This window comes from Scyliorhinus torazame, chromosome 12 (genome assembly GCF_047496885.1).
Source record: "Scyliorhinus torazame isolate Kashiwa2021f chromosome 12, sScyTor2.1, whole genome shotgun sequence".
In the NCBI taxonomy this organism is placed as follows: Eukaryota; Metazoa; Chordata; class Chondrichthyes; order Carcharhiniformes; family Scyliorhinidae; genus Scyliorhinus; species Scyliorhinus torazame.
The window spans coordinates 228129931-228150387 of NC_092718.1; the positions used below are offsets into that span (position 1 = coordinate 228129931).

The 20457-nt window shown below is 48.7% G+C and overlaps 1 protein-coding gene across 9 annotated transcripts in view; it reads left to right on the forward strand.

Moving 5' to 3' along the window:
- The first annotated feature begins 1582 nt into the window (after positions 1–1582).
- ncor1 (nuclear receptor corepressor 1) overlaps positions 1583–20457 on the forward strand; it is a 458529-nt gene continuing 439654 nt past the window's right edge. For 8 of the 9 annotated variants that reach the window (XM_072470035.1, XM_072470042.1, XM_072470044.1 and 5 more), the window contains exons 1-2: positions 1583–1824; positions 19025–19174. The gene's annotated coding sequence lies outside the window, so the exon portion shown is untranslated. The remainder of the gene's footprint in view (positions 1825–19024; positions 19175–20457) is intronic. The other variant, XM_072470036.1, reaches the window with a different exon arrangement.

A 20457-nucleotide genomic window follows, 5' to 3' on the forward strand; every position in this document is an offset into this window, starting at 1 on the left:
GGGGGGGGGGGAGTGCTGGGGGGGGGGGGGGGGAGTGCTGGGGGGGGGGGGGGGGGAGTGCTGGGGGGGGGGGGAGTGCTGGGGGGGGGGGGGAGTGCTGGGGGGGGGGGGGAGTGCTGGGGGGGGGGGGGGAGTGCTGGGGGGGGGGGGGGGGAGTGCTGGGGGGGGGGGGAGTGCTGGGGGGGGGGGGGAGTGCTGGGGGGGGGGGGGGGGGAGTGCTGGGGGGGGGGGGGGAGTGCTGGGGGGGGGGGGGGGAGTGCTGGGGGGGGGGGGGGGAGTGCTGGGGGGGGGGGGGGGGAGTGCTGGGGGGGGGGGGGGGAGTGCTGGGGGGGGGGGGGGGGAGTGCTGGGGGGGGGGGGGAGTGCTGGGGGGGGGGGGGGGAGTGCTGGGGGGGGAGTGCTGGGGGGGGGGGAGGAGTGCTGGGGGGGGGGAGGAGTGCTGGGGGGGGGGAGGAGTGCTGGGGGGGGGGGGGGGGAGTGCTGGGGGGGGGGGGGGAGTGCTGGGGGGGGGGGGAGTGCTGGGGGGGGGGGGGAAGTGCTGGGGGGGGGGGGGGGGGGAGTGCTGGGGGGGGGGGGGGGGAGTGCTGGGGGGGGGGGGGGGGGAGTGCTGGGGGGGGGGGGGGGGGAGTGCTGGGGGGGGGGGGGGGGGAGTGCTGGGGGGGGGGGGGGAGTGCTGGGGGGGGGGGGGGGGGAGTGCTGGGGGGGGGGGGAGTGCTGGGGGGGGGGGGGAGTGCTGGGGGGGGGGGGGGAGTGCTGGGGGGGGGGGGGGAAGAGAGTGCTGGGGGGGGGGGGGAAGAGAGTGCTGGGGGGGGGGGGGGGAGAGAGTGCTGGGGGGGGGGGGGAAGAGAGTGCTGGGGGGGGGGGGAGGAGTGCTGGGGGGGGGGGGGAGGAGTGCTGGGGGGGGGGGGGGAGGAGTGCTGGGGGGGGGGGGGGAAGAGAGTGCTGGGGGGGGGGGGGGGGGAGTGCTGGGGGGGGGGGGGGGGGGGAGTGCTGGGGGGGGGGGGGGGGGGGAGTGCTGGGGGGGGGGGGGGGGGAGTGCTGGGGGGGGGGGGGGGGGGGAGTGCTGGGGGGGGGGGGGGGGGGGGGGAGTGCTGGGGGGGGGGGGGGGGGGAAGTGCTGGGGGGGGGGGGGGGGGGGAGTGCTGGGGGGGGGGGGGGAGTGCTGGGGGGGGGGGGTTACCTGTGCTCAGACACAGCAGGCGGGCCGGGAGGCCTCGGGCCGCGAGCCTCAGTAAGGCCGGAGCGAAGAACAAACTCTCATCGTCCGGGTGAGCGGTGACGAGCAGAGCGCGCGCGCCGGGCCCGAAGCGCAGCCCCGCGGCTGGATCCGCGCCGCCGCCGCCGCCCTTCTGGTAAATGTTCCGGATCCACAGAAAATAACAGCCGCAAATAGAAACGGCGAGGAGGCAGAGGTCCAGCGTCTCCATGGTAACTGCGCCGGGACTTCCCCTCGCCCGGTGTCGGAACCGCCTGTCGCCTCCGCGCAGGCGCATTCCCCCGGTGCCGGCACCGCCTGTCGGCCTCCGCGCAGGCGCATTCCCCCGGTGCCGGCACCGCCTGTCGGCCCCCGCGCAGTCGCACAGACGCCTGCGGCGGAATCGCGTCACGGGGCTGAGCTGCCGGGTCGGGGCCGGGATTCGGTACCGGGGAATCGGGGATTGACGCCGGGCGGTGCGGGCGGCAGCAGCAGGAGACGGCCCGGAGCCGGCGGCCAGCCCGAGGCGGAGGCGGCCCGGCGGGCGGACGGGCCCTGAACCCGCGCTCAGCGCAAGATGGCGGCCGGGGCTGAGCGGGGACTCGGAGCCCGGGGAGGGCCGGCGGAGGCGGTGAGTCTGCGGCGGGCGGAGTAGGTGTGGCCCCAGCGGACCGCCAGGAAACCCCGGGGCGCCAAGAGGCTGGGCCCCGGCCACGGGGAGGAGGAGGAGGGCGGCTAGGCCGCGGCCTCAGGCTGCGGGAGGGCCATGGGGCCGCGTCTCTGTCCAGGCCCCTCACTGGCCGGGTCTCTGTGTCCAGTGGCCCCTCACTGGCCGGGTCTCTGTGTCCAGTGGCCCCTCACTGGCCGGGTCTCTGTGTCCAGTGGCCCCTCACTGGCCGGGTCTCTGTGTCCAGTGGCCCCTCACTGGCCGGGTCTCTGTGTCCAGTGGCCCCTCACTGGCCGGGTCTCTGTGTCCAGGCCCCTCACTGGCCGGGTCTCTGTGTCCAGGCCCCTCACTGGCCGGGTCTCTGTGTCCAGGCCCCTCACTGGCCGGGTCTCTGTGTCCAGTGGCCCCTCACTGGCCGGGTCTCTGTGTCCAGTGGCCCCTCACTGGCCAGGGCTCTGTGTCCAGTGGCCCCTCACTGGCCGGGTCTCTGTGTCCAGTGGCCCCTCACTGGCCGCGTCTCTGTGTCCAGGGGCCCCTCACTGGCCGGGTCTCTGTGTCCAGTGGCCCCTCACTGGCCGGGTCTCTGTGTCCAGTGGCCCCTCACTGGCCAGGTCTCTGTGTCCAGGGGCTCCTCACTGGTCAGGGCTCTGTGTCCAGGGGCTCCTCACTGGCCGGGTCTCTGTGTCCAGTGGCCCCTCACTGGCCGGGTCTCTGTGTTCAGGGGCCCCTCACTGGCCGGGTCTCTGTGTCCAGTGGCCCCTCACTGGCCAGGTCTCTGTGTCCAGGGGCTCCTCACTGGTCAGGGCTCTGTGTCCAATGGCCCCTCACTGGCCGGGTCTCTGTGTCCAGGGGCTCCTCACTGGCCGGGTCCCTTCGTCCAGGGGCCCCTCACTGGCCAGGTCTCTGTGTCCAGGGGCTCCTCATTGGCCAGGTTTCTGTGTCCAGTGGCCCCCCCACTGGCTGGGTCTCTGTGTCCAATGGCCCCTCACTGGCCGGGTCCCTTCGTCCAGGGGCCCCTCACTGGCCAGGTTTCTGTGTCCAGTGGCCCCCCCACTGGCTGGGTCTCTGTGTCCAATGGCCCCTCACTGGCCGGGTCCCTTCGTCCAGGGGCCCCTCACTGGCCGGGTCCCTGTGTCCAGTGGTCCCTCACTGGCCGGGTCCAGTGGTCCCTCACTGGCCATGTCTCTGTGTCCAGGGGCTCCTCACTGGCCGGGTCTCTGTGTCCAGGGGCTCCTCACTGGCCGGGTCTCTGTGTCCAGGGGCTCCTCACAGGCCGGGTCTCTGTGTCCAGGGGCTCCTCACTGGTCGGGTCTCTCTGTCCAGGGGCTTCTCACTGGCCGGGTTCCCAGTGTCATGGGGCCCCCCTCACTGGCCGCACGGTGCACGGACAGGCTCTGTTATCATGAATGCTGATTTGTTGCATTAAGTTATTGTTTACACACAGCCAACACTCTGCCGTGTCCAAAATCAATTTCAATGCAGAAATCTCCAGGCAGGGTGAAGGGCCCTCAAAACAGGACAGTTTGGCAGAGGAACATGAATTATGAGATGAGAATAAGCTTGCATTTTAATGGCTTTTGGGATGGAGGCAAGAAATGTGGGCCTAATTAGTCACTGTTGTGAGGTCCTTTGAAAGATTTGCAAAAGTTTATGATCGATAACGGGGGATGGAGTGCCACAGTAGTTGGCGCTGCTGCCTCACAGCACAGGCTTTGCATGTTGCCCCTGAGTCTGCATGGGTTTCCTCCCACAGTCCAAAACATATGCAGGTTAGTTGGATTGGCCATTATCAGTGCAGGGCGGGGGGGAGAGGTAGGTCTAGGTAGTGTGCTCTTTCACAGGCTTGGTGCTGACTCGATGGGCCAAAGGCCTTCTCCTGCACTGCACTCCTAAAGCACACCCGTGTACAAATTATACAAAAGCATTAAGATATAAAAGTTCTAAAGATGCAAGATCACCACCTCAGCTTAAACCTGAGGCTTAGGCCACGGTTTACTGGGGAGCAATAATCCCCATGTTCCTCTATGCTTCAAAGACTTGCTGATCTACAACACTGCAGAATTAACACCAATGATAATTTTATGAGAGTCTACAAATCTGGTGGCAGAAAAGATAGTCCAAATGGCAGCATCCTTTCCCAAGCCAACTTGCACAGCACAAAGTGCTAATGATGCAAAACAAACTCCACTATGCCGGGCATGTTGTTCGTATAACTGACACCAGAGTTGTATTCACAAATCCTCAGATAATGAGGCAGCACTTGGGTGACATTTAGACTTGGGCTGATGTATGGTATACATATTACTTACCACTTAAATGTCAGGCAATGACCACCTCCAAAAGGTGAGGGTCTGACCACCTCCCTTGACACCCAATGTGGATACAATCACCAAATTGCCCATCAACAACATTCTGGGGGTTGGGTGTTAATGGGATAATCATTAACAAAAAAGTAAACTGACGCAGCCATATAAGCACTGGCTGCCAAAGCAGGTTGAAAAAGCAATATTCTGTCGTGAGTAATTTTCCTGACTCCTCAAAGCTTTTCCACCATTTATAACTCCTAAGGAGTTCAATGGAATACTCACCAGTTGCCTGGATGAGTATGGCTTCAAAAACACTCGGGAAGCTTGACGCCATCAAGGTCAACGCAGTCAGCTTGATTGACATCCCACCCACCATTTTAAACATTCACTTCTTCCACCGTTGGCACTCCACAGTTGTGGTGTCTCCGACCTCAATGATGCATTGCAGCAACCTACCAAAACACCTACAACAGCATCTCCCAAATATGTGAATTGTACTGTCTGGCAGGAACCAGGGCAGGAGGTGCATGGGAGGTCCCCATCTGCAAATTCCCATACAAGTCGCGCACCTTCCTTACTTGGAACTGCTATTGCTGTTCCTTCATTATCACAAGGTCAAAATTGGATATGCTGACTAGACCTTAATTCTCTTCCAGCCACACACGAGTAACAAAGAGGCTCAATCAAAGGGACATACTATCCAGCCCTGGACTGTAATCCCCACAGTTGTTAGCTTCTGATTGGTCAACACATCTTCAGACAAAGGAATACAATTTGTCTAATGACCCAGTCCTTCGCACCAGGAGCCAGTAAAACACGACTGACTTAGCTGTGCTTTAATGTCACAGTATTGGTCTCAGTTGCTGCAACTCTCTTGTATTGAAGTGGGAATACAGCCAAACAAATTATGTCTCCTGTAACTGTAGGGAAGTATTCCAAATGCTGAAACATCTCATAGAATGCCCTCTACCATCAGAGCCATGTAGTCCTGAAGGTCTTCAACTCACAGGTGAAAATCCATCTGGAGCAGTGGCGAAGGAAGGTGTGATAAGGAGACTGAGCCAAAATGCTGGAACTCCCCATCTAACAGCACGGTGGGAATATTTTCAGCACATGAACTGCAGTGGTTCAGGAAGTTAGCTAATTACCATCTCGAGGGTAAATAGTGGTGGGCAATAAAAGCTGGCTTTTCCAGCAATGCTCACATCCGGGGAACAAATATCGAGGGATATGGGGGGCAGGCAGGAAAGTGGATTTAAGGCCACAATCAGATCAGCCATGTTCAGAGGGGCTGAATGGCCTACTCCTATTATGACCAAAAAAAAATTGTTTTTTGAACTGTGAGTTGGTTTGTAATGGTGTTCCTTAAGAATCAGTATTTGGTCCGTGACTTTCAATTTTTATAAACAATCTAGGAAGTAGCAGTATAAAGTTGGTAAATGATATGGAATTTGCCAGTGTAGCATATAGTGACAGGTGGTGGTGTAGTGATATCGTCAGGTGAAGTTCCAGAGGACGGGAGAGTAACCAATATTGTTCCATTGTTTAAGAAGGGCAGCAGGGATAATCCAGGAAATTATAGGTCGGCGAGCCTTACGTCAGTGGTAGGGAAATTATTGGAAAAGATTCTTGGAGATAGGATTGACTCACATTTGGAAACAAATGGACTTATTAGTGATGGACAGCATGGTTTTGTGAAGGGGAGGTTGTGCCTCACCAATTTGATTGAGTTTTTTGAGGAAGTGACAAAGATGATAGATGAGGGAAAGGCAGTAGATGTTGTACACATGGACTGGAGTGAAGCCTTTGACAAAGTACCTCATGGTAGACTGGTACAAAAGTGAAGTCACATGGGATCAGAGGAGAGCTGGCAAGTTGGATACAGAGAACTGACTTGGGCACAGAAGACAGAGGGTCGCAGTGGAAGGGTGCTGTTCTGAATGGAAGGTTGTGACTAGCGGCGTTCCACAGGGATCAGTTCGGCGGCCTTTGTTGTTCGTAGTGTATATAAATGATTTGGAAGAAAATGTAGCTGGTCTGATTAGTAAGTTCGCAGACGACTCAAAAATTGGCGGAGTTGCGGATAGTGAAGGGATTGTCAGAGGGATACAGCAGGATGTAAACTGGTTGGAGTCTTGGGTGGAGAAATGGCATATAGAGTTTAATCTGGACAAGTGTGAGGTAATGCACTTTCGAAGGTCCAATGCATGTAGGAATTACACAGTAAATGATAGAACTCTTGTGAGTACTGTCAGGCAGAGAGATCTGGGTGTGCATGTTCACCGATCGCTGAAAGTGGCAATGCATGTGGATAAGGTGGTCAAGAAGGCATACAGCATGCTGGCCTTCATTGGTCGGGGCATTGAATATGAAAATTGGCAAGTCATGTTGCAGCTGTACAGGACCTTAGTTAGGCCTCATTTGGAATATTGTGTATAATTCTGGTCGCCACACTACCAGAAGGGTGTGGATGCTTTGGAGAGGGTACAGAAGCGGTTTACTAGGATGTTGCCTGGTATGGAGGACATTAGCTATGAGGAGAGGTTAGATAAACCCGGTCTGTTCTCACTGGAACAATGGAGGTTGAGAGGCGACCCGATAGAGGTCTACAAAATTATGAGTGGCATGGACAGAGTGGATAGTCAGATGCTCTTTCCTCAAGGAGGAGAGTCAAGTACTGGGGGACATAGGTTTAAAGTGCGCGAGGAAAAGTTTAGAACAAATATGCGAGGCAGGTTTTTTACACAGAGTGTGGTAAATATATGGAACGCTCTGCCTGGGGAGGGGGTGGGAGCAGGTACGATAGCGGCATTTAAGGGGCACCTAGACAAATATATGAATAGTGTGGGAATGGAAGGATACGGACTCCGTAAGTGCATACGGTTTTCGTTTAGGCAGGTACCATGGTTGGCGTAGGCTTGGAGGACCGAAGGGCCCGTTCCTGTGCACATTGATCATTGTTCTTTGTCACTGGACCAATACTCAAGAGACCAGGATTAATACTCTGGGGACCTGGGTTCGAATTCCGCGATGGCAGATGGCGGAATTCAAATTCAATAAAGTCTGGAATATTCAATCTGGAATAAAGTCATTGTTGATTATCATTAAAAACCCATCTGGTTCAGTAATGTCCTTGCGGGAAGGAAATCTGCCATCCTTACCTGGTCTGGTTTACATTTGACTCCAGATCCTTGTTGACTTAACTGCTCATTCAGTTCAAGACAATTCGGGTGGGCAATAATTTCTGACAGCCACATCCCATGAAAGAAAAAAAAGATAGTGATGAGGACAGTTATAGACTTCAAGCTGACATAAATTAGATGTTGGCCAGACAGATGTGTGACATTACACCATTTGGGAGCTATTGCAAATGGCACAATTTAAAAAAAAAAATGAGACCTTAATGTTCATCTTAAAAAAAAACTGCTAAAAACGGCAAAGCACGTTGATAAAGTTGTTAAAAACATACAGGTTACTTAGGTTTATCGACAGAGACAAAGAATGTAAAAGCAAAAAGCTCATTCTATTTTTTTAAATTTAGAGTACCCAATTCAGTTTTTCCAATTAAGGGGCAATTTAGCGCGGCCAATCCACCTGCACATCTTTGGGTTGTGGGGGCGAAACCCACGCAAACACAGGGAGAATGTGCAAACTCCACACGGACAGTGACCCAGAGCCGGGATCGAACCTGGGACCTCGGTGCCGTGAGGCAGCAGTGCTAACCATTGCACCACCGTGCTGCCTTCAAAGAGTTCATTCTGGAACATTCTAAATGATTGATTTGGCCTTCGCTGGAGGATTATGGATAATTCTGTGCTTTATACTTCAGGAAAGATGCCAAGGCCTTACAAAGGGTATAAAGGTTTCCATGGATGAAGGGATTTCAATTATGAAAGGAGGTTGGAAAGGTTACTCCTTGGAAAAGATGGGAGAAGGTGGGGTAGTTGTGATGTCACTGAATAGTAATCCTGAGGCCCAGGGGGACATGGGTTCAGATTCCAGTACCGCAGCTTTTATGAACTTAAAATACCTTAAGACAAAATTACTTTGGGCCCAGTGGTATATATCCAGTGATGGATAGCCAGAAGGAGCAGGGAGGGGGAGATTTGTGGGACACTGGGAGTGGGTGAAGTAAAACAAGGTTGGAAGCATCTTTATTCAAATAGACAAATAAATCCAACTGAGCCAACTTTGGTGCTTTTGGCCTATATCAGGCCAAGCAGTGGAAACCATTCTTGCAGTCTGGTGGAGAAATAGCATGGATTTAGATCGGGAAGGTTGTGCCTACAAAATTTTCTTGCCCAATTTTGTGGGCATTGTAAATAAAATTAAAAGTGGAATCCCTCATGGTATAATTTTCCTAGATTTTCAGGAAAGTTCTGAAGCTGTGGAGCTCAACAGGAGTTTAGGCTTGATACGAAGATGGTCAAAGGATGGAAACAGCATATTAATGGGCCAAAAGATTGATTTTAGAGTCATAGAGTGGTACAGCACAGAAAAAGCCCTTTGGCCTATGATGTCTGTGCCAGCCGAAAATAACCACCTAACTATTCTAATTCCATTTTCAGGCACTTGGCCTTGTCTGCCTTGGCATCGCAAGTGAACATCTAAATATCTCCTAAATGTTATGAGGCCTCTTTCTCCACCCCCCTTTCAGGCAGCGAGTTCCAAACTCCCCCCACCCTCTGGGTAAAAAGAAATTCTTCACATCCCTTCAACCTCCTGCCCCTTAGCTTAAATCTGTGCCCCCTGGTCATTGATCCTGCCACCAAGGGGAAAAGCTTTTTCCTGTCTGCTCTATTTATGCCCTTCATAATTTTATACTTCTCAATCATGTCCCCCCTCAGTCTCCTCTGCTCCGAGGAAAACAATCCCAGTCTGTCCAATCTCTCTTAACTATAACTCTCCAGCCCAGACAACATCCTGGTAAATCCCATCTGCGTCCTTTCCAGTGCTATCACATCCCTTCTATAATGTGGATTCTAGAACTACACACAATACTCTGCTGTGGCCTAAGCAACATTTTATACAGTTCCAGCATAACCTCCCTGCTCTTATACTTGCCGTATACCTCATGTCTTCTTAACCACTGTATCCATCTGCTCTGCTACCTTAAAGGACCGGTGTACATGCACACCAAGCTCCCTCTGATCCTAGTTGCTTCCCAGGGTCCTGGGGTTTATCATGTATTCCCTTGCCTTGTTTGTCCTACCCAAGTGCATCACACTTAATCGGATTGAATTCCATTTGCCACTGATCAGCCCATCTGACCAGCCCGTCTATATCCTCCCATAATCGAAGGCTATCCTCCTCACTATTTATCACCCCACCAATTTTTATTTCATCTGCAAACTTACTGATCAATCCTCCTACATTCATGTCTAAATCATTTGTATAAACCACAAACAGTAAGGGCCCCAATACTGATCCCTGCAGGACCCCTCTGGACACAGGCTTCCAGTCAGAAAAACACCCCTCGACCACCACCCTCTGCTTGCTGCCACTCAGCCAATTTTGGACCCCATTGGCTCTTACCGTCGCTACCGTCTCCCATGTGGGATCTTATCAAAAGTCTTGCTGAAGTCCAAGTAGATTATGTCAAATGCATTTACCTCATCTGCACCCCTGGTCACCTCTTCGAAAAATTCAATCAAGTCGGTCAGACACAACCTCCCTTTAACAAAACCATGCTGACTGTTCCTGATTAATTCCTGCCTCTCCAAATGCAGATTAATTCAGTCTCTCAGAATTGCTTCCCATAGTTTCCCTACCACTGAGGTTAGACTGACTGGCCACGGGGGAGGTGCCAGAGGACTGGAGAACCGCTAATGTGGTCCCACTATTTAAGAAAGGTTGTAGAGATATGCCAGGGAACTACAGACCAGTGAGTCTCACGTTAGTGGTAGGGAAAACATTCTGAAGGAGAAAATCAGTCTCCATTTGGAGAGGCTTGATCAGGGATAGCCTGCATGGCTTTGTCAAAGGGAGGTCATGCCTAACAAATTTGATTGAATTTTTTGAGTATATGACTAAGTGTTTATCCCTTCCTCCCTTCTTGAATAATGGTCCACATTGACTATCCTCCAGTCCTCTTGTGGCCAGAGGAATCAAAAATTATTGCCAGCGCCCTGCTATTTCGCCTCTTGCCACACTCTGCAGCCTGGGGTAAAGTTCATCTGGCTTTGGAGACTTGTCTACCTTTGAGCCTGCCAAACCACTCAGAACCTCCTCTCTGTCTATGTTAATTTCTTTAATTTTATCACAGTTCTTCTCCCTGATTTCTATAATGACACTGTCCCTCTCACAAGTGAACACTGACGCAAAGTATTCATTTAGAACCCTACCTACATCTTCCAGCTCCACATACAAATGACCACTTTGATCCTTGATGGGTCTTACTCGTTCCCTCGTTATCAATAGGTGGCAGATTAAATTTACTGCAAAATGCTGCAACCTACCTTTAAGCTGAATGACATAGAATTGACACAGTGACCTGGGAGTAAGAGACTTGTCACTGTTGATGTTAGAGTATAGAAAGGTAATCCAGATCGTCTGAGGCTTTGAGTGCTCTGCACAGCTGTGGTCACTGTCGTGGAATAAAAATGTGCCAGTGCAGAGCGAGTAACAACATTTCATGTATAAATGAACATGAAAAGTTTTAAGAAGCTTAATCTCGAATGTTTAGAATCATAGATTGGTTACAGCATGAAAGGAAGTCTTTCAGCTTGACACGCCTGTGCTGGTTCTCTGCAAGAGCAACTCACCGACTCCCTCGCCTTTTCCCCATCGCCCTGAAAATATTTTCAAATAATTGTCCAATTCCCTTTTGAAAACTCTGATTGTATCTGCCTCCAGCACTCTCAGGCAATGCATTCCAGATCCTAATGTTTGTTCTGACCCAAATATTTAATTCCTCTCTGGCCACGGGGGAGGTGCCAGAGGACTGGAGAACAGCTAATGTGGTCCCACTATTTAAGAAAGGTTGTAGAGATAAGCCAAGGAACTACAGACCAGTGAGTCTCACGTCAGTGGTAGGGAAACCATTCTGAAGGAGAAAATCAGCCTCCATTTGGCGAGGCTTGATCAGGGACAGCCTGCATAGCTTTGTCAAAGGGAGGTCATGCCTAACAAATTTGATTGAACTTTTTGAGCATATGACTAAGTGTGTAGATGAGGGTAGTGCAGTTGATATTGTTTATATGGATTTCAGCAAAGCATTTGACAAGGTCCCACATGGGAGACTTATAAAGAAGAAAATTGCACATGGGATACAGGGTGATTTGATCAGGTGGATTCAAAATTGGCTTAGCTGCAGGAGACAGAGGATGATGACAGACGGCTGCTTTAGTGACTGGAAGCCAGTGTGCATACCACAGGGATCTGTGCTGGGTCCCCTATTATTCACCATTTATATAAACAACATAGATGACCATGTGGGGGTAGGATCAGTAAGTTTGCGGATGACACAAAGATTGGCTGGATGGTTAACAGTGAGGTTGATTGTCTTGGGTTACAGGAAGATATAACCGGTGTAAGAAACTGGCTAAATCTTTGTCTGTTTCATGTTTCTCCTAATCCCTGTCTCTGCAACATTACAGATTTTGTTTAAAAACCTGCAGACTTTGGTCAAACCGAAAACACTGCTGGTCTAATGTACTAGCCCTGATCTCGCCTTGATGCTCTGTGGCATAGCCCGTGATATCATTCTGATTGATTGGCTGTTTGCCAAGTCCGTACATCAGAAATTCTGGGACATCTGTTCTCGCTTGCAATTGGTGGAGTCATTCAGAACCTGGAAGAAAGGCGGTCATTTGACCTCAGCCCTGTTCAGACCTTAAATACAACCAGGAGCTGGTTTAGGCACTATATCCCTATCAGGCCTGTAAAGGTTTAAACCTGGGATTGAAGGCTAGGGAGCTGAAACTGATCTTCCTCTCTGCTGTCCATTTAACCTGTGGGAGTTCCCCGGAAGTGAAGCTTGATCTGCAAAAATGGCAGACAAGCGATCGAGGACTAGAGCAGATGGACAATCTTTGTTTAAATTCTCAGGCAGAGAATTCCAAAATTGTCTTGGTGAGACTGGAAGTCAATCTGTCAGGACTGAGCTGGCCTCAGAGGGATTTCCCAGTGTGAAGATCCCAATTGTTAAAAGTGAAAGTGACTTACCACAGAGCATTCTACAGCCTTTGGGTTCTAGTTGAAGACCACCATTAGAAGATCGCTGGCTACAAATACCGCTACCTTGACAGCAAATGACCATCTCACACCTTTGAATCCCTGTTATGTTTAATCCCTTCCCCACCCCTACCATCTGTCTTGTGCGTGTCTGGATGGAGGGTGGGACTCGGTTTGGGGAACAGTTAGATTAGCAGACCATTGTTCCATTCTTACCATTATGTTCATCTTTTTGCTTGTTAGAAAGTAACAGTTTTTTAATGTATCAATTCTAAATCTGGTGCCTGTAACTCATTGGAGCAGTCAAGGGTTAATAATCTCAGAAAAATACACAAATAATTGGTTCATCCGTTTGTGTTGGGACATCCGGGTCTGTGGGGCTAGAATTTGACCACACACTCGCCCACGGTGTCGTAACACCAGGATGGTCAAATGGGCAGATAAATGGCAGATGCAATTTAATCCTGAAAAGTGTGAGGTGATATACATAGGAAGGAGTAGTTTCACAAGGAAGTATTCAATGATTGGTATGATACTGGGAAGTTTGAGGGACAAAGGGACCATGGTGTGTTTGTCCATAGGGAGGGTAGGTTCATAGGGTGGTGAAAAAGGCATATAGGATACTCACCTTCATCAATTGAGGCATATATTACACAAACAGGGAGGTCATATTGGAGTTGTATAGAACTTTGGTCAGGCCACAGCTGGAGTACTGTGTGCAATTCTGGTGGCCACATTATCGGAAGAATGCCATTGCACTGGAGGGGGTGCAGAGGAGATTCACCAGGATGTTGCCTAGAATGGAACATTTAAGGTATGAAAGGCGGGAGGATTTGAGGAAAAACCTTTTTACCCAGATGATGGTGATGGTCTGGAACGCACTGCCTGAGAGGGTGATAAAGACCGGTTGCCACTGGTTGGAGTCAGCTGACACAAAGGAAGATGTGGTGGTTGGAGGTCAATCATCTCAGCTTCAGGTCATCACTGCAGGAGTTCCTCAGGGTAGTGACCTAGGCCCAACCATCTTCAGCTGCTTCATCACTCACCTTCATTCCAACACAAGATCAGAAATGGGGATGTTTGCAGATGACTGCACAATGATCAGCACCATATGTTCAGATAATGAAGCAGTCCATGTCCAAATGCCCCCCCCTCCCTCCGGGCAAGAGGAGAGAATGTTCCATCACACTCCCTGACTTGTGCCTTGTAGATGGTGGACATGCTTTTGGTAGTCAGGAGGTGAGTTACTTTCCAGATAATTCCCAGCCTCTGATCTATTTTAGCCACCGTATTTATATGGCCTGTCCAGTTCAGATTCTGGTCAATGCCACAACCAGAGAAGAAATAATAAGGCATTAAATTAGGTCAGATTAAGAAGGAATGCAGTAACGTCTAATTTAAGTTTACTGTGTATATTTATCAGATCTATGGAATATGGCAATAAGGTTGATGTGTTCCAGGTGCAGATAGTCGAGCGAGAATATGTCCTACCAATAATAGAGACCTGGCTCAAAAAATGACAACTGGGTACTAAATGTTCTGGATACAATGTTTTTAGGTAATATAGGGTGGCAGTATTGATGAAGAAAATTCTTTCATTGCTGGAGTGACTGAATGATCTAGAGGGCTCACGGATAGAATTCAATTTCTTTAGGGCAAAGAAACAGTCATGGTATCATTACAATACTGAGCGTATTCTATAAATGACCAGCTAGTGGGAAGGAGTTGGAGGAACAAATTTGCAAGGGAATTGTAGAGGGGTGCAAAAAACTCAAGCAGTTATAATGGGGGAATTTAGTTATCCTAATGTAAATTGGCATAGTAACAATCTAACAGAAGAGAAGGGGAAGAATTTCTGAAGTGTGCTCAGAAGAAATTTCATGATCAGGATGTTTCAGGCCCAACGAAAAAGGAGGCATTGCTGAAGTTGTTCTACGGATTGTGGTGTGAAAAATGGATCAAGTGTGGCACGGTAGCATAGTGGTTAGCACTGTTGCTTCACAGCGCCAGGGTCCCGGGTTTGATTCCCGGGTTCGGTCACTGTCTGTGCGGAGTCTGCACGTTCTCCCCGTGTGCGTGGGCTTCCTCCGGTTTCCTCCCACAGTCCAAAGACGTGCAGGTTAGGTGGATTGGCCATGATAAATTGCCCTTAGTGACCAAAAAAGGTTATATGGGGTTATTGGGTTACGGGGATAAGGTGGAAGTGCGGTGCAGACTCGATGGGCCGAATGGCCTCTAGTTCTACGTTCAAGTTATAGTATCATAAGGCACAGGTTAGCTCTGGAAAAGGACATGGAGTAATCCAGAGTATGAATATTTGATTGGAGGAAGTTCAGTGGGGTGAGAATGAATCTGGCCCACATGAATTGGAATGAAAGATTGGCAGGCAAAACCTCTGGAACAATGGAAATAGTTTGAGTACAGGTGAGGTATGTTTCCATAAGGGGGAACCATGTTGAGCAAAACCAGAGATCCCTGGATGAGGATAGAGATAATCAGATGAAGCAGAAAAACTTAACCAATTTAGTTAAATATGATTTGCCCTTAACAAATCCATGCTGGCTTTTCTTAATTAATCAACTTTCATCCAAGTGACTGTTGGAAACGATATTCGAGGATAGAAATAACAGCTTTCCGACCTCAGAGGTTAAAATGCCTGGCCTGTCGTTACTGGGCTTCTCCTTACAATCCTTTTTGAACAAGGATGTAACATTCGCAATTCTCCAGTTCTCTGGTGCCACCCTTGTATCTCAGAGGAGAATTGAAAGATTTTGGCCAGTGCCTCTGTAATTTCCACCCTATTTACTGATGTATGCTCCAGGTCTGGTGGTTTATCAGAGTATGACAAATATCAAGTTGGTAAAACAAGTGAGAACAACACTTTGAAAGTTCAGAGGGAAAGTGAAAAATGAAATCAGAGAAGCAAAGAGAGAGTTTGAGAAGAGATAGGTAACTAATATAAAAAGGAATCCAAAAATCTTCTGTCAGCATATAACTCGTAAAAGGGTGGTAAATTGAGAGGTGGGAATAATTAGGAACCAAAAAGGAAATTTATGCAAGGAAGCATACAGCATGGCTGCGGAACTAATTGAGTACTTTGCATCTGTCTTTACTAAGGAAGAAGATGTTTCCAAAATAATAATGAAGGAGAAGGTACTAGAAAGATTGCGACTGTACTTTAATAAATCACCAGGGCTGGAGCACACCTAGGTACGTTTGGGTGGAAATTACAGAGGCACTGGTCATATCTCCCATCCTCTTAGATAGGGGGGATGCCAGAGAATGGTAAAATTGCAAATGTGACATCCTTGTTCAAAAAAAGGTGTAAAGATAAGTCCAGCAATTATAGGCCAGTCATTTTTACCCCTGAGGTGGGAAAGTGGTTTGAAACGATATTCTAGGGTAAAATTAAAATGTAAAACATTTTTTATAATCTTTATTGTCACAAGCAGGCTTACATTAACACAGCAATGAAGTTACTGTGAAAATAGGCAGCACGGTGGCGCACTGGTTAGCACTGCAGTCTCACGGCACCGAGGTCCCAGGTTCGATCCCGGCTCTGGGTCACTGTCTGGAGTTTGCACATTCTCCCCGTGTTTGCGTGGGTTTCACCCCCACAACCCAAAGATGTGCAGGGTAGGTGGATTGGCCACGCTAAATTGCCCCTTAATTGGAAAAATGAATTGGGTACTCTAAATTTTTTTTGAAAGTTACTGTGAAAATCCCCCAGTCGCCACATTCCAGCGCCTATACGGGTACACAGAGGGAGAATTCAGAATATCCGATTCACCTAATAGCATGTCTTTCAGAACTTGGAGGAAACCCACGCAGACAAGGGGAGAACTCTGTGCAGACTCCACACAGACAGTGAGCCAAGCCGGGAATCGAACCTGGGACCCTGGCACTGTGAAGCAACAGTGCTTAACCACTGTGCTACAGTCACTTAGATAAAAGTTGATTAATTAAGAAAAGCCAGCATGGATTTATTACGGGTTGAGTTTTTGGATACGATAACAATGGATTGATGAGAGTAATGTGTGCATGGACTTCCGAAAAGGTATAAAGTGCCCCCTCACAGACTTGTTAGCAAATGTGAAACCAATCGAATCAAAGGGACTGTGGCAGCATGGAATATAGAAGATTGACAGAGTGACATGAAACAGAGTAAGGGTGAATGGTTGTTTTTCAGAGTGGGGGAAAGTGAGGTTCCACAGAACCACTGTTTTAATTGAAGTAAGTTGTATTTGTGGATATTGGGAATAAGGTATCGATTTAAGTTTAATTTATATTCTTTAATTGTAGTTTAAAGAGGTGAAAACTGGGATCTATTTTCATTTTACAATGAAGACAGGAGGTCTGAAGCCATTTGAATACCTGCATTTTTAATCCGGTTTTACAACTCTTAAAGTAGGAATGAAACTACGCTGTTGCTGAGGACCCACAGAGACCGAAAAGAAGTTTGAGTTCAGTTGGAAGAAGGTGACCCAGAAGAAACACCAGTTCACAAAAACTGCTGGAACAGGCAGGCTATGAAAAGGGACAGAGAGCAAGTCCCAAATTGAATAATCTGGTTCCAAAAACCATGGACAAACAGAAAAAACGCCCAAGATAGCCAGGACAAGGAACTGTCAGGATACTGGACCAGATCCCAGCATTTGTTAGGATGCCGGACGAGAAACCCCAAATAATTTTCAATTTGTAAAACAGAGGAAAGGATACTTCACCCCAGGAGTGATAACTCTGATAAAACCTACTTTAATTTAAACATGGAATTAACCACATTAACATCAAAGAAATGGCTTTACAATTAACAGTTAAAAGTTCTTAAATAAAAGGGAAAATCTTTATCTCACTACACCTCCACTGTATATATTCCAACAAAGCAACCCAGATCCTCTGTTGAAGATTTTGGAGATGCTTTCAGGAATAACGTGAAAATCTTTCTGCCTTGTCAGACTGAAATCCTATGGCAAACTGCTGGACAACTTCAAATCTTCTAGCAGACAGCAAAACTACAGACATACATTATTTGTATCTCACTAATGTGTCCCATGACCTACTTAAATAGGACTAAACACCACTCCCTCATAAATTATCTACAGGGAAATCACCTGCAATCAAAAGAATGAACCATCTCTCTGTAAACAAGTAAATGGTTAAAAACAATGATTGCCTGACCTTTTATGACCCCTTAATTACAGCTTTAGTAGACACATTGTATTTTACGTATTTTAAACCAGGGTTTTTTTAATAACATTACTGTCACAAATATAACACACAACAATTTCTACATTCATCTCAGAACAAGGACGGGGATCTTGAACAAATCCTGTTCAGTGAAGTTAAGAATGAGGTTAAAGTCCAACAGGTTTATTTGGAGTCACGTGCTTTCAGAGCGCAGCTCCTTCATCAGGCGACTCACCTGATGAAGGAGCTACTCCAAAAGCTAGTGATTCCAAATAAACCTGTTGGACTTTAACCTGGTGTTGTAAGACTTCTTACTGTGCCCACCCCAGTCCAACGCCTGCATCTCCACATTAAGAATGAGGAGCTATGGCAGCACGGTGGCGCAGTGGTTAGCATTGCTGCTTCATGGTGCCGAGGTCCCAGGTTTGATCCCGGCTCTGGGTCACTGTCCGTGTGGAGTTTGCACATTCTCTCCGTGTTTGCGTGGGATTCGCCCCCACAAGCCAAAGATGTGCAGGGTAGGTGGATTGGTCACGCTGAATTGCCCCTTAATTGGAAAAAATGAATTGGGTACTCTAAATTTTTTTTTTAAATGAGGAGCAGAGGGAGGCTCTAAGTTTAAAGTGAAAAAGCTGCAGGAAGCAGACCTGAGATAAATATGCCTGAGAAACAGTGTTGTTCTGTTGGTACAGCTGAATATGTGAGAGAGCATATGGAAGGCAAAGCTTAAATGCATGTGGCCATTCACGGGAGAGGAACGTCGGAAGGAGAGGATGAAACCTTGGACGTGGATCCGTGGTGAAGGTGTCAGAAAGAAAGCGTCGTTTGGGAGACAGTTCCAAGGCGTGTTCTTAGAGAGCGGATATTGGAAACCCTCGTGATAGAGTTCTGTTCAGACTAGTTGGCTCGCAGTGTGCCAACCTGTGGGGAGTTGATGATAAATCCATAGAAGTTGTTTTGGGTGGCATCTGCCACTTGGTTTCACAGTGTGGTGTGCTTGACCGCAGTTTACCGATTGGTTTACACAGACTGTATACTTACTGTGAACATTAGAACATTTTGGGGCAGCACGGTGGCATTGTGGATAGCACAATTGCTTCACAGCTCCAGGGTCCCAGGTTCGATTCCGGCTTGGGTCACTGTCTGTGCGTGGGTTTCCTCCGGGTGCTCCGGTTTCCTCCCACAGTCCAAAGATGTGCAGGTTAGGTGGATTGGCCGTGATAAATTGCCCTTAGTGTTGGGTGGGGTTACTGGGTTATGGGGATAGGGTGGAGGTGTTGACCTTGGGTAGGGTGCTCTTTCCAAGAGCCGGTGCAGACTCGATGGGCCGAATGGCCTACTTCTGCACTGTAAATTCTATGATTAGAGTATAAGCTGGATTTTGTCACTTGTTATCCTTTCAAATCTGTATATATCTGTAAAGGTATCGTTGGGATGAAGGATTGGTGTATTATAGTTCATCTTTTCTTGTTTAATGTTTTATTCTTATGTTAAAGGTTCATCAGCAGTCTCGGTAAATCTGTTCAGTAGCTGCCCTCCAAGTATCTCAACAAAAAATGAAAGTTATGATCTATCAAGCCGTGTTCCACCCTGGGATTTGACTTGTCCAGTAGTAATGTCAACTGGGATCTGTTGACACAAAACTTGTGAGTATTGTGAGAAAAATAGTGATTGACCTCAAGAGGATGTAGGCAGGCTGGTGGAATTAATGTGGCAGCTGAACTTTAATGCAGATAAGTGATATATTTTGGGAGGAAGAGTGAAGGAATTATGGACACCATTCTAAAGGGGCTGCAGGAGCAGAAGGGGGCTACGAATTGTCGACGTTAGCAGAGTAGATTGTGGAGAAGGTTAAAGAGGCACACGGTATACTGGGTTTCACAGATAGAGACAAGCAGTACAAAAGCCAACGAGATTATGGTGAACCTTTCGGGAACACTGTTTCTAGATGCTGAGGAAATATTACAAGAATGGTTGGAGGGCGTGATGTCAATTATGAGGGTGGATTAGAGAAGCTGAGGATGTTCTCAATAGGTAAAAGAAAGTTGAGAGGAGACTTGATCCAAGTGTTCCAAATCATGAAGGATATAGACAGAGTGGGTAGATAGTGGGAAACTATTTCAATTGGCAGAAGGGCGAGTTAAAAACTTTTTCATTTTACAGTGGAGACAGCAGTCTGAAGCGGGTTTTACCTGCATTTTTAATGAGGTTTTACAGCTCTTAATGTTGGAAAACTATTTCTGATTATATAATGTAATTTACAGAGGTGGGGCCAACTTGCATATGTATGCTGCTGCCTAGCATCACGGCACACACACACTCACAAAAAAAAGCAGTTTCAGTTCAGTTGGAAGAAGTTGACCCAGAAGGAAACATTAATTCACAAGAACTGCAGGAACAAAGACAGGAGGAGGAAAGTCATTTTTATGCAGCAAGTAGTTAGGATGCAGAATACAATGCCTGGGTGTGGTGGGGACAAATACAATTGCGGCTTTCAAAAGAGTATTGGGTAATTAATTATTTGAAGAGAAAGAATTGGAGGGGAAGGGAAAAAAGGTTGGAGAGTGGGACCAGCCGAGTGCTCTTGTGGAGAATCTGTATGGACACGATGGGCTGAATGGTTTCCTTCTGTGCTATAACCATTCTCTGATTGTACAAGTGCAAGGTAGATAGTCACTAAGATAAAAAATACATCACCTGTTACTACCTTGTCCTTGATGTTCAAACCAAACCGGTCCCAGCTGTGCTTCTGCACTCCAATGTCCCTTATCCTCCTCTCTTTGAAAGTTGTCATCATCTCACTTTTCCTCCAAAAATCCACCCTGATTTCCAATCTTCCTTGTCCTCTTATGTCCTTAAACATATTGTGCTGCCAAATATGTTCATATCTCTCCTGAAGCTCTCTGTTTAAAGATTTAAGTCCGATTTC